Source organism: Silurus aristotelis (genome assembly GCF_946808225.1).
Source record: "Silurus aristotelis genome assembly, chromosome: 16".
In the NCBI taxonomy this organism is placed as follows: Eukaryota; Metazoa; Chordata; class Actinopteri; order Siluriformes; family Siluridae; genus Silurus; species Silurus aristotelis.
The window spans coordinates 3524260-3539197 of record NC_139589.1 but is presented as its reverse complement, the minus strand read 5'-3'; the positions used below and the strand labels follow the sequence as shown (position 1 = coordinate 3539197).

The following is a 14938-nucleotide window of genomic DNA, read 5'->3' as shown; positions in this document are numbered from 1 at the left end:
AATGAAAGCATCTTAAGCTCCCGAGAAAAGGTCAATAGACTCGCTTGTCATTAAAGTAAGTGAATATTGAAGAGAATCGGAAGGACAATACGTCGGACCTCCAGCACCTCGTTGAAATATTTATTAACCAGATAAAGCGTAATGGGTACCGTTATTCCCATTGAGGGAGGAAATTAAGTCTTCTGTTTTCTGGGTTTATCAGCGAGGCTTCGCTTTTTTTTATTTATTCCTGGCTTCTTCTTCACTTGTCAGTCCGAGTGTCGAGACCTTTCTGCACAGACACACTTTTGATTACTTTGGCACAGGGGAAGATTGAAGTTCAGATGTCAAGAGCGGCGCCAAAACAAGTGGCTTGTTTTTCTGCCGTGGCCCCGATGTTTTGCCAGCGAGCTGACAAGTCGGTGAATTGTCACGCTGAGCCGGAGAGGCGAGATGAAAAGCCGTTCGAGTCCCCTGCACATTTCTTTAGCAGAACTCCTCGAGTGTCTCTCTCTAACCTACAGCTGTCACTTTAGCGCCGGCGCGAGGTCCTGCTAAATCGAGAGAAATCGGCACCGGGGCAAAAGCAAGCCGATTAAATGTATTAAAAGTAAGGTGTGCTGCAGGGTTCGGGCTTTCCGAGCTCTTCATGTAAAGTGCTGCTAAGGCCGTCTATATAAGAACCTTCATTCCTGCCTAGCTCCTGGCTAACTTCTTCATTCAAATCGGATGCGTCATTGATCTCATTATTACCTCTCTACAGTTCTCTCGGCTGCCTTCGTTGGAAATTTCCTACCTTAGACTCAGAGCAGGCAGAGGAAATATCACATCAATTCGGAAATCCTGGAAAGGAAACATGGAACGTTTGAGTGAGTGACAGCATGACCCCTCCCAGAGTCAGGGTTAGGATGAAATAAAAAACGACACAAAAACGCTAGTGTTTTGCAAAAGTAAAAAAAAAAATAAGGCTCTTTCATGAAGGTCATGTTTTATTCAGGATTTCTTGAGCAAAAATATGAATAAAATTGATGTCATTCCAAATTGAATGTCCTTCCAAACCAGACCTTCCCATTCCTGAGCACACAGAAATTCGATGAATATTGTCGACAGTTTGTTTTCTATATGCAGTAGCTTGATTTGTACAGGAGATTATATTAAGCTTATATTTGCATAAATATTTCTTAAAATTTAACGTTATTCAGCAATAAATACAAAAGTTTTGAAATGTTTGGGTTATTCCCATTCAAAGCCCAATTTTAGCTCCTGTCTTGAACCGGTGCTCGTTCACATGCTGGCTGCCACATACACATCTTCTGTAAAGTTTATTAATTACAGTAGTGTAAATTGCTCTGTTTGGCTAAATGTCAAAATATTAACAAATTACAGTGGACTCTTCGGTTGGCTAGACCATGTATCGATATTTCAAGTTACGATGGGGCCATTGTAACGCATCTCCATCGTGTTTGATTTTTTTTTTTTTTGCTTCCTTGAAACATAGAAGTTCAGCATTAAATACAAAGATTTACTTTTTTTTCTATTCATCCACTTCACATGACGAAAATATACCAAAAAAACTTGACTCTTATCGAATACGGATCCACGAGCTTGAGGAACTGTGAGAAAACAAAAGAACCCAGTCGTTTTCTTTATGTGCACTTCACAATGTAGCTGTCCAAGTCACGTTTTTTTCTTAATCCTTCGCTATTCTAGAAAACTGCTGACTCCAGGACTGCGTGTCATTTTTCGTACCTGAGATATTTTTTGAGAGTCTCTCATCGTCGTTGTAGCTCCAGTAGTCAATCACATGAAACGGTCAATTATCCACTTTCTCTTCTGCCTCTTCTTGTTGGGGTAAGTATTAGGACAGAAGGAGGAACAAAAAAGAACACGCTTGCTGAGTTTATTTGGAAATCTCAATTCTTGCATCCAATCGTTCAGAACTTAAAAAAAATGATTTGTTTCAGGAGTCGGTCTGAAGACATGTGTCTTGTGGCGTCCCGAGATACAAAATGGTCGTCTCCTGTAGCAGGGGCATGTTGGACATAGAAGACTGGGCCTGTGGGACATGTGGGAAGGAGAAAATAAAAATTATGACTCATTTGCAAGGGCAGAGATCGAGTCAGTATCTATAACATGTCCATGAGGCATTAGCTAATAGAAGGGACTTTGTCGAGCAGCGATCTTGGCTGTTCCCCAGTGTCCTGCAGTGCCGAGTTCTTAATCACACCGCGCTGCTGCGATCTGGTGGAAAGATTTCTGCGGGGACGCTAAGCGTGGGCGGCGAGTCGCTATTTTCCGAGTTCGGCGCTACTGAAAACTAATTAATTCGGGAACATGCATCCAGGCGAGTGTTTTAATTTATGCACGCTTACACGTATGTCTCAAAGACGCGTGCCAAATTGACTGTGAAAATTCCATGGCACAAAAAAGACAGCTGGAACAATGGTTTAAAGCTAAAGACACTTCGTATTTGGATATAGGGTCCGGGGGAATTCGGTACGAAAGCAAAAGTACCTTTTGGTTTTCTGGTTGAGAGTAGGGCTGCGTATTGGCAAGACTCCTGCGATACGATACGTATCGCGATACAGGGGTTGCGATACTATATTTTTCTATACCGTAAGCAAGGCGATATATGGGGATGTTTCCTTTTTTAGGAATAAAATATAATTTTACAAAATCTACCTTGCGGAGCACACCACCATATTTAAACCTTGGCACAAAATATTTAACCAGAACACAGCGGGATCTGCATTTGCATTAATTACATCTAAAATTACATGGAATTTACTTAATATCAGTATTGCGTTTTTGAGAATCAATACAATATCGTCAAACAAAATATCGTGATGCGCGTATCGATATTTTCTTATACCCCTATTTGGGAGGTTCTTGGTTGGCGTTGTGTACTTTTATTTGCAGAAATCATTTTTCTGTCATTCTTCAAAGGATTGTAGGATCCGTCTTGAAAAAGTATTGTTTAGCCAGAAGATGATTTTGGAATTACACAGTGACGAGAACCAAATGAATGAAGGAAACCATCCAGTGGGTTGATTGAAGTTAAAGACGGATGGTCAGACTGGTTTCAGCTGGCAGGAAGGCAACCATGACTCAAATAACCACTCTTTTTAACTGGGGTGAACAGAAAAGCATCTTGTAATGCTTTAAAACTTGAAGCAGCTAGGAAAGAGTTTACACAGAACAACGCTACAGATCTGAACTTGCCCCGAAATGAACAGCATTAGGTGAGCGATCAGGAATTAAGGTTTAGCTTGTTTATGGTGGATTTTTACATGTGGATTTCATCATTCCGGACATGATGGTCTGAAGGGGTACGTCATGAAGGCCGGTGAACTACTTCCCTTTTTATTATCTGGGAGTTGTCATGTCAACCAGACTTAACGTCCAGAATACTGCACCTAACTCTTATATCAGAATCTTCACCGACCCCTTTTTATTATTGTATCCTTTGTAGTTTCAAAACATGGAATTTTGAGGCCTTTGTTGACGTCTATGTCACAAACGTGGCCTCTGTCTGGGTGCGTGTTCATATGCGTTCATTTAAAAAAAAAAAAAAAAAAAACCTGGACTGGTCGCTGTGACTTGTCAATGTCCTCATACCCCAGAAGAGCTTTAGCACTTGGGTGAGGCAGCAGGCGAGTCTACATCCCCGAATTCTTACTGAATCTGAGTTGAAAATCTGAAGACATTTTCGGGGCAAACATATCCACGTCTGTCAAGGCAATGGAGCAACAGGGCCCCCCCACCCCCACCTCTCCTACAGCTGCTGATTCATCCCGACAACTGGGAGATGCATTCCAGACTGACTTTGGGGAAAGAAACCATTAGACCGACTCCTCCGCGGAGACCCGAGATTGGTATTTGCACCAGGAACGAGTTAGCGATGTTACTATATGCCCTTAATATCCATCCGTATTCCCATGCGCCTGCTTGCAGATGAGATTCACAGCGGACGAACCGCAGCAGAAAAATGAAATAAAATACCAACATATTTTGAAGCTTGCTGCCATTTTGGCCACGCTCCCTATTCGGCAGAGCAGTCCTCTGGTCATTCAGGAGGTAATGAAAAATGTGGCCGGGATTTCAGATTGTAGCCCGAGGATACCATTCATGACATTTTTGTGATTTAAAAATGCCTTTCTGATGTGCGAAAGGTGCAGTAAGCGTCGCTTCAGGCGACGCTTTGCTGATGCTGTTGTAAAGAATGTGCAGTTGCTTTTGCACCCAAACATCGCTCTAGGCTTGAGCCCCCCTCCGAGACCTCCACCAGAGCTCGACTAGACTGCTTTTAACCTCGGCTCTTGCACAGCAGGGGGATAGCTGGGTGTTCAAATTCCTCGTGAGTAATATGCATTCATTTTACCGAAATGATCAGGCATAATAGCGTCGACTATTTCAGTTTGGACTCCTTTAACTCCTTGGTCTCAGCATCCACGAAAGCACACACAGGCAAACAATAATCTGGTCTGCCAGACAGTCGATTCTGATTCCAGCCTACTGTCCTAAATTATGTCAATACCAAGCATGTTAGATGCGTCATTGCGAGGGGTGTAACGGTACACAAAAGTCACGGTCCGGTCAATTTCTGTACAGTTTAGGGGGAAAGACGCAAAACTTAAAATTTCTTTTTTTTTTTTTTTTTTTTTAATTAACATAGTTTTTTATTATTAACATTTGTGAACATCGACAGTTGACATTTTGAAAAACGATTTTAAATCCAATCCCTGCTTGTTTAAAAAAATTAAATAGGTGAAAATAAAACAAATAAATGCAATACACATTTTTTATTCTATTGATTAAATTGTATAATAAAAAATTAAAATAATTATTATATTATAATGATTATAAAATAACTTTTTTTATTAAGTAGTTTACAATTGTTAGACCCTTTAGGGGTAATACAGGTGTGTGTATGTTTTTTTACTTAAAAAAAAAAAAAAAATTAAAATTTGTTCTACTTATTTCAGCTTCCTTCAACAAATATCTGAATTTTAGAAACACACAAGATGATTATTTATTTATTCGTTCATTCATTGTATTTATTTACTTTTATTACTGCTATTCAATCATTCCTTCGATATGCAAAATATACAAGAATTTCTGATTCTAAGAGAAATTTTTAAAGCTGTAAATAAAACGGAAAAAGAATCCATATCGCTAGAATAGAGTAAAATTCGTTGGCGATGACAGGAAGTCACATGCGCAGAACGAAATCAGATTTTTTTAAGTGGGAGGCGGAGACTTAACAAACTTGCTGTCTGCTACTTAATACCTTTGTGAAAAATTATGTTTAGCACGTAAAAAAAAAACTTAGATTTTATTTGGTACACGTGTGCACCGAACCGAAAGCCCTGTACTGAAACAGTTTGGTACGAATACGTGCACCACTACACCCCTAGTGAGTTCACAGTTAAGGGTGGATTCTATGGTACACTCCAGGTTCACGTGACCTTTCGTATCAGAAATTTGTGGCAACGGTTGAAAAATCGAGGCTATAAACGAAAATTTAAATCAGCTTTGTGATGAAATTTCTGAAACAGGAGCTCATGGCGGGACATATTGAGAGGCCCCTCCCCCGCTTTTAAAATAGACACTAGCGTTTATCTTACCTCAATGCCTCAAGGTCAAATGTCTGAACTAGAGTTCTTCAATACATTCTTTTCCATCAGGATTCTCGTCCGAGATGCTTTTACAGTGATATCTTTAGAAGACGAGGATGAATGTTTATCGGATTTGTCTAGAATTATGATTGAGTCAAGGTCGAATATCTGAAATAATTTTTCTTCTGGGTCACGGCACGTCGTGCAATAGTTTCTGGTGCAAATTTTTTTCAACTGCAACCATTTTGTAGGGAATGAAATTTGACTGCAAAGATTCATTTTTTTGTCATCAAAACTAAATGATCTAAAATAAGTCTTGTTAAGCTCAGTTGATTGCTTTGGTGTATTATTTGGAAGTTATAGATGCCTCAAAAACTTTGCCTGTACCTTCTCTAAACTCTTGAACAGCAGATGTAACATGATACAGCGTTTTCTCTCCTTGTCTGCTTGTCTTAATCTCATAGCAAGCTGATAATAGCGTTAGCTGAGGAGTTGCGCATGATTTTGCTTCAGAGTTCCCTCATTTTACCAACAAAATGCAATATATGGGGGAAGAAATTATTGGGGCAACTGACTTTTTTAGGCCATTCGTTAATTGTAAGTATGACAATGCCCCTGTGCACAATTTCAGCTCCATGAATATGTACTTCACATGGGTTAGATTGGAAGATCTGCTATAGTGCTCTGACCTCAAACCTTTTGAACACCTTTAGGATGAATGTGAACACTGACAGCACCTCCAGGCCTTCTCACCTCACCTACATCAGTACCCGACTTTACTAACACCCTTGTGGCCGAATAAACACAAATTCCCACAATCACGCTCCAAAATCCAGTGGAACATCTCCTCAGAAGAGTGGAGGTTATCATAACAGCAAACAAGGAATGGCAGGTTTGACCTATACATAGAAATCTTATTATCAGGTCCACAAACTTTTGTCCATGTAGCATATCATTCATTTGAAACGCCCGGTTACCTTCCATGCCTAGTTGAGGCGGTGCGTACGAACATGCTTGTATTTACAATGCTCTGTAGCGCTTCTTGAGGACTTTTTGTTTTTCATTATCCTCACTTCTCTGGGGATTGTGTATCATTTGTGTATCTCTGGTTTCTTTTCCTCCAGCCTTAATTGTTCAGCAGTATCACGAATTAACGATGCTAAGCCTAACCTTAGAAAACAAATTCTCCAGAGAAATAAAGGTTGTGTTTAAATGAAATTACTTTGGCCTTTTTTTAACTAGAAGACTAGGGAAGAAGCGAGGATTTTGCTCAGATGGCGTAAGTTTTAGAAGCAGACCTGTGTCTTTGAGCTCAAGCTGAAGCAGCTGCATTGCTGTGTGTGTGTGTGTGTGTGTGTGTGTGTGTGTGTGTGTGTGTGTGTGTGTGTGTGTGTGTGTGTGTGAAGGATGGCCTCAGCTGTTCAGACAGGCACCAGTGAAGTGTGACTCTGTTTTTGTTGGCCGTCCTCCCAGCTCACCTTCGCTGTTTTCTGAAGCTATGACACATGCCAGCTGAAGATATAAGACCCTTGGGCAGCTGCAATAACCATTGACCAAACCTCTACACTTTTATTCGAACTTCAGAAAGAAAAAAAAAAAGAAGAGACAATCACGTCAGTCCTCCTGCATAGTATCATGTAGCTCTGAGAGCACTGGATCATCAGTCATGCTGAGTGCAAAGCGCTTCATCAAGACGGCATCGGTGTAACCGTATGCAAAATGTTACTACGTTTCTGCTCGGGGTTTTGTCAGCTCTCAGTATATGGTTGTATATGGTTTCCAATTTTGCTTTCACTAGTAACGGAAGTTGAGTCATGTATCTGTAGTACGAACAGTAGTCATGGAGATTCTTTGAACTCAATCATGACTTGATTTTGAAATGGTTGTGGATAGAGGGCGATCGATTTTTCTGATACTGATTGGATCGTACCGATAACCGATTATTAAATCGATAGTATTAAAAATAGATACTAGATGAAAAACACTTATAACGCTTCATGTAAAATAATACTGAGCTTTATTACAAAAATGAAAAACTGAATCACGAGTGCGCTAAATGAAATAAATATGGATTGGAATGGACGCAACCAGGAAAAATCTATGCCAATTAAAAGGCAAAACCGATAAACGTTGTTTCGGTGGCAGATTTGCTGAGTTTCACATAGCATTTGGTTAGTTTGCTCTTAGTTCTAACTTGCTGTCCATGATGAAATCGCAGGCGTGGTCAGAATAGCACCAGATGCACAGCTCCCGATGTACACAGGGTGATGTCTTTTGGCACAGTTACTTACGAAGGCCGGTGCTCTCTGTGACTGTGGCTGCCATCTGTTGGCGTGTTCCAAAACTAGTCTCAAAAACTTTTGGATGCCACTTCGTAAATGTGTTTTGGAAGAAGCACATGGGAGCCTCCACATGCCCATGATTAAGGAGAGCTGGTGGGTGGGAATTGTCCAAATCTCTACTTCAGGAAAGCCTAAAGTCTGCTGATAGTAGTTTTTGTATATTCATGGGATAAAGGAATATGTGATAGTCCTGACTTTTGGTTACTGAGGTAAAAATTTGACTTGGGCTCAGGCTGTATCATTAATGGTCAGTTGAAGGTCCTGATAGGGATAGTAAGATGTGTGTGTGGTGTTCTTATCTTACTGCCAGATTTTATGTGAGAATAGGCCTGGCTGTTCTCCAGAACCACTGATGCTAGAGTGAATCTGCCAATTCCAGTCATGGCCGTAATCCAAGCAGCTCGGATTTGGCTTTTCCCTTCACCTGAGAGTAATGTGTATCTTTTTCAAGAGAGCTGAAATGCGTACTCTCCCTGCGAAAGCGAGGAATTGACCCGTCATCTGTTACTGCTGTTGAGCATCAGAGCGAGACACGAGATCTGAATTATTAACCGTTCCTCATGTCCCCGCTTCCTGTTTATGTAGTGCCTAGATCTCGATGAGATCCGGAGGTGCAAATCTGCCGCGTTCAGTCGGTAAATGTCAGCGTGATTCATTTGCCGCGCTGTCCGTTTTATCACCGACGGTTTCTCCATTTCGGCTGTTAAAACAAAGACGGAACGCCTCATAAATACATCTGTATCACTGAGTGTTCGTGCTTCGCGCAGCGAGATTTTGAAGCGCATCCAGTTTTGCTTTTTTTTCCCCAACATTGTGCTGTTGTCCCTCGCTTGTTTTAAATGATGCCTTGTGATTTTTCTCTCTTGCAGGAATGCATGCGGAGGCTCTCGGGCCCTCAAGTACAGACCCAGGACTCCATGAGGAGCCACTTCAAATAAGACTGACGGAGAAGGACTTTCTAGAGGTATGCGTTAGGCCGAGTGATGCGGAGTTAAATCTCCAAGCAACAAACTAGTTTTATTGGTTTGGGATAGTGCTGAGAGGTATGTGCGTCTGAGAGTCAGATTCTTTTTATTGCAGTGACTCACGTTAACAAAAGTTCGCCCCGAAAGCCCCGTCATCAGACCTAAATATCATGCCGTGGCATAGAAGTATTGTCGGATGCTATTTTTGACGTTTTAGCCCACCTCGAGGTTATGCTCAAACACGGAGACAAATAAATTACAGGTCGAGCAGGATGTGTATTCTCATCTTCAGCTATCTGAGTTCAGGCTCTCTGTGGCCTCAGATTCGGATCGCATTCCGAGGTGATGTGGTGTTCCGATGTCGTAGCACGTCCACTTCGAGTTTCAAAAGCTTCGCGAGATGCTGTTCTGCTTACCACTGTTGTAAAGTTTGTGGGGTGTCGCTTCCAAGAGATTTTAAGTTCTGCTCCACAATGCATTTGGGGTGTAACGGTACACAAAATTCACGGTTCGGCATGTACGGGGAATAAATGCAAAACACAACAATTTTCTTTTATGCGGTTTGTTGTTATTGACATTTGTGAACATCAACAGTTTACATTTTTTTTAAATTAAATGCCTTCTTAGTTTATTTAATATATAAAATGATATTTGATAAAAAAAAAAAGTATATAAAAATAGTCAAATCAAATTAATGCAATAAACTATTATTATGTTGGTTAAATTGAGTAATCTATTAAATTGGCGTTGGTAAAATAAAATGTGATCAATAGAAAAATGTAATACAAATGTGTATATAATTGTGTGTGTGTTTTACATTTAATATTAAGTTTTCTAAAGATATGATCTACTTAACTGTTCTGCATACTTCAGCATACTTTAACAAATATCGTCATTCCTTCCCTCCTTCATTCATTCACTCCCTCCATATGTGGAAGTGTCAGGATCTTCTACTTTTAAGAAAAATTCTTGAAGCTGGACATAAAACTCAAAATCTAAGTTTTACAACACGCAAAAAAACGTATTTTGGCGCACTACAAATCGTATTTTTGGTACGGAGTGAGTAGCCACAGTGACACTGCGCTAACTCTAGGGTTTTTTTTTTATACCCCTGCTATTGTGTATGTTTTCAATATTAATTAAAGCAACAACAAAAAAAGAGTGACCCTGCACAAGTGTGAGGTAGAGACTAAACAAACTTGCGGTTTGCCTAAAAATTAAAGGATATGCATAGAAAAACCCCAGTGATGTCTTTCTCCTCCTCAGGGTTCCAGCAAACTAAACCTGTAACCAGGTGCTTTTAAAATTTCACACCGAGCCGTGTACTGGCGCGTCGGCTCCAGGGTCTGTACGAGGTGTTCTCTCTCCTGAAAGAGGCTTTTCAGAGATCCGAATTATCGCTTTGGTGTGCCAGAGAGAAGGTACACAAGATGTTCTGTGCCTCAGCTGAGACATTTAAGGCGGCGAAATTGTCAGAACATGCAGGAGGAAGATTTGCGACACTCGACGGCTGGTGTACGTGTGAAAGAAAATGCTCTTTAATATGAATTTAATGGGAAATTATGGAACACTACGTACAAGATATTATTATAACCCAACCAGGCGTGCTGGTGTGGGCAAGTAATCAACGACACGCCGATGCTAGGAAGTTTTAACTTTTTTTATAGAATGACCGACTGTAACATTTTATCCATTTATAGTTACCTTTCATTTTGTGAAAAAAAACCTTCACTTGGAACAGCATTCGTTCAAAATATATACCTTTATCCCGAGCGACTTACAACCGAGCAGTTGAGGGTTAAGGGCCTTGCTCAAGGGCCCTTCAGTGGCAGCTTGGTGGTGCTGGGAATAGAACTTATGATCTTCTAATCCATAGTCCAATCACTCATGTACATTTTCTGGACCAAAGTGCCAGGACACCGGACTTTTCCAGCATTATTTGTGTTTATTCTCCCAAACTTTTACCACAAAATCAGTCACAAGTTTTATTTGGACGTCTTTGGATTCAGTCCCATGAAATCTTCCCTTCACTTGAGCTACGAGACTCAAACCCGTTCCTGCATGACAATGCCCCTGTGCATAAAGCCAGCTCCATGAAAACATGCTTTACGTTGCCATAGAGCTCCTTCTATAGCGCTTTGACCTCAGCAACCGGATTCTCTCCTCCACATCTCTCTGTGACTCACTCTTGATGCATGTCATGATGCCTCTGTCACATGTCTTACCTCCATCCGCTACCTTCTTAAAGGGGTTGCTCTGGCCGCTAACACATAATACATTACCGCTAAATTGAAACCCCCAAGCGAGCAAAATAAACAAACAAACAACACAGTGGATTCACGTTTATTATTATATTTAGAAAATTTATGGTCATATTTTATTTTATTGTATTTATCCGCCACACCTTAAAGGCCGGTCCGTGGAAATATTGTCTGACATTAAACCGGTCCGTGGCGCTAAAAAGGTCGGGGACAGCAGGGTTAAAGTATAACTATAAATGTATATATTAGTATAAAAAAAAAAAAATATATAAAATATCTATTCAAGAACAAGACAGAAATGGATGGGTATGGACATGACTGAGATATTGACAGTAGTACCGATTTAAAGAGTCCTAGTGTGACTACTGTTAATATCTCTGTCATACTCATACCCATCCCTCTGTCTTATTCTACCTGACTTTACTAACACCCTCGTGGATGAATGAATTTTGCACAGGTCTCCACGCTCCAAAATCTGCACCTTCCCACAAGAGTGGAGGTTATTATAGCAGCAAATGGGGACCAAATGTGGAATGGGAGGTTCACAAAGCACATAGGAATCATTTGGTCAGGTGTCCGCAAACTTTTGCCCTCATAGTGAACAAGATGTAAAAAAAATTTATTTATTTTTTTTTACGTTGGAACGCTTTTAAAAAAAGCTTTCTGTCTAGAGTAAGGAATAAGGACCACGCTGTTAGACGGATATTATCCACTCCGGGGTGATGTTTAATTACTAATAAACCATAGCATGTGCGTGAAGTTCCTGTTCCATCTTACATTATGGACGCTAATAAACTAGGAGCATAAACTACAGGCTTCCATGAAATAACCAGGACTTTACTTTAGAAATGAAAAGGACCTCACCTTATTTGATTACTTTTTTCCCCAATTTAACTCGACGCCTCGGCACTGCGTACCTCAGATCAAGGGTTTTGATCAAGTCTCGAAACATCTTTTTTTCCACAGTGTAAACCGGTACATCATACTGGCCTGTGTTACTTCTTTCCCTCGCTGAGCTTTTTTTGATAAATGCTGCTCTCTGTCAGCAAACCCGAACCATGTCGACAACGCAGACGTCGCACCTCTTTTAATAACAAGTTCCTCCTCCTGTTCACGATTTCTTTCTGGATCCTGTTTGTTTTTCTTTCTGCATGTTTTTTTTTTACAAACTCCCAGAGTCTCTCCTCAGTCTCACATGCAGCATCTTGCTCAGCGCTCGAGTTAGCCACGCCCACTTATTTACATGTCATGGTATACACGGAATACAAACTGTGAGGGTGACCGTTTATTCCGCTGTAACGATATACGGTCGTACAGCCTAGCCCTTCGTTCACGTTAAAATGTATTTCTGACTTAATTATTGAAAAAGAACACACCAAATCAATGCTATTGAAATTCTTGATTGAAAAATGCGACTCTTCAGATTCCAGAATCTTGTGCGAAACTGTCTCAGAAAAATAAACGCTATTATATGGATGGATGTTGTTATAACAGCGACGTGAGAACCTGGAACAGGAAGGTCCAGCAATGACATACTAGTTGTATCAATCAGGAGTCCACATACTTTTGGCCCCTTGAGCGTGTTGCGAATTTAATTTTCCTTGATGAATCTCGGAAACTATGGACCACGTTGCTACCCAGAGGACTCCGAAGGCCCGCGGCTGCCTCACACCGAGCAGCCAGGTCCCGTATCACCGCTTGTAGCATTTCATCTTTCATAAACCTCTTTTTTTGATTATTATTTATTTATTCTTTTTCTTCTCTCCTGAAAATTGCGATAGAAGATGAATTATAAACTTAAATGAATAATTCAAAGCAATCGGTGCAATTTGAATTATTTATAGGCGAGAGAGGCAGTACTTATCGCCGGGGCCGGTGTGATCTGCATCTCATTCTCGTGGCTAGAGACGACATCGCAACAACAAAAATAAATATTGAGTCTAAGATTCAGGATTACAGTTGTTTTTTTTGTTTTGTTTAGTTTTTTTGTATGTAATGCCATTAGAAAGAAATTGTTAATATTTTTTATTTATTATGCAAAAATGCTTACAGATTAAACAAAAACACTGTTCCATAGGAAACACTTAAATACACGATATAGGCAAAAGTATTTGGATACCCGACTTTTCCAGCCATGTGTGGTTCTTCAACAAACTGTTGTTGAAGGCACACAATTGTATGTCTTTGGATACAGTAACATGAACCTGCATGTTCTAGGAGACCCGAGAGACCCAAACCTGTTTCAGCAGGACAAAGCCCCTGTGCACAACGCCAGCTTCATGAAGATATTCCTTACATGGACCAGGAAACCGTTATAGTCTATATAACAGATAATAGATCATTAATCCACATGCAGTCTTATTGGTTTGTTCAATCTGGAAGAAAATATACACCCCCTTAGCCACAGCTTTTAAAATTGCAAAACTATAAGCTGTCATTTTGTAATTAATGTTTTTGAAGACTGATCTGGGCCCTGGATCGTTCAAAACGAAAAATACATCAACAAAAAAAAGTTTGATATGTTATAAAAATTATATAAACATAAATAAATAGACACTACAGTCCTGTGCAAAGAAGAAAATAAAATTGGCTATACATACTGTATAGCTGTAAAGTTTTAGTTTCACTGTAAAGCAGTATGGAGTTCGATTATTTATTTATACATTTATTTATATTGGCTATTTTTTTTATTTTGTATTTTTTTATACAAAAAAAATTATAGAATTATAGACAGTTATAGAGAATTTTGTCTTTTTATACTGTTATAAATTTATATTAATTTTTTTTTTTTTTGTAATTCCAATTTAAATAGTTTTGACGGCATAAAATAAAGTTCTATCAAAACAGTTCAGTCTGAAAAAGTTACATCATTTGTAGGTGAAGTTTTCCGACTTGCTTGTGAAGAAGGCCTTCTGTTCACCATGTATAGGTTAAAGTAGAGCAAAGGAGCCTGGGGAGGTTTTGGACTTTTTGTTGTCTCTCAGAACAAGCCATCCATGAAAAGAATAAGATAATAATAAATAATCAGAGAGTAAGATAAGAACATTCCATGTTGTGGCGCTCTGCCAGGATTACCGATGCAGCTTTGGTGGGTGTTGCCATTATTTTAGTGTAATATTTTTCTTTTTTTTTTTTTAAATGTGTTCCAGGGCAGGGAGCAGAATGTGGTTGTGAATACTAATCCCTCAGTCCTGTCAGATAAATTGATTAGGGTTTGGTTCAGAAGAGGGCATTGCTTGTTTTTTTTTTTTTTTTAACCTCCTGACACCTTTATGGTGTTTATCTTTTGTGTGTGTGTGTGTGTGTGTGTGTGTGTGTGTGTGTGTGTGTGTGTGTGTGTGTGTGTATATATTCAGTTGTATAATCCACAGGCAGGGTGTACAGTATTTATGAATCGCTTCTTCTTGACCTGGCGGCTCTTGGGTCCAACAGTGGTTTTGAGGTTTGTCTGACGTGACTCTACTGACTCTGCGTGACTCAGCGTGACTCGGCATGTCTGCCACATATCGTCCTGTTCCTCAGACAGATGTTACCTGGCTCTTTCTCTGTTATGTCGTAGAACCATGCAGATTCCTCACCCTACGCACAGCACACAAACCTCACGCATCATATACACACACACACACACACACACACACACACACACACACACACACACACACACACACACACACACAAAGACACGTTCTGTACGTGCAGCATCTTGACAGGACCCAGGTGGCAACGGTTCTCTCGCTGCGTGATGGTTGTAAAGTGCAAGGCCTAGCGTGACG

The 14938-nt window shown here is 40.1% G+C and overlaps 1 protein-coding gene and 1 long non-coding RNA gene across 3 annotated transcripts in view; one reads left to right on the top strand and one right to left on the bottom strand.

Annotated features, from left to right (window-relative positions):
• ndst1b (N-deacetylase/N-sulfotransferase (heparan glucosaminyl) 1b) overlaps positions 1-14938 on the top strand; it is a 77984-nt gene that overhangs the window by 14384 nt on the left and 48662 nt on the right. The window contains exon 2 of one of the 2 annotated variants that reach the window (XM_083564538.1): positions 8809-8903. The exons of the other annotated variant lie outside the window; for it this stretch is intronic. The gene's annotated coding sequence lies outside the window, so the exon portion shown is untranslated. The remainder of the gene's footprint in view (positions 1-8808; positions 8904-14938) is intronic. 2 annotated transcript variants of the gene reach the window in all.
• On the bottom strand, positions 10000-13405 carry LOC310738525. Its single transcript, XR_014537107.1, has 3 exons — positions 12519-13405; positions 11596-12380; positions 10000-10901 (listed from the first exon to the last, which is right to left on the bottom strand). It is a non-coding gene; the product is annotated as an uncharacterized lncRNA (long non-coding RNA).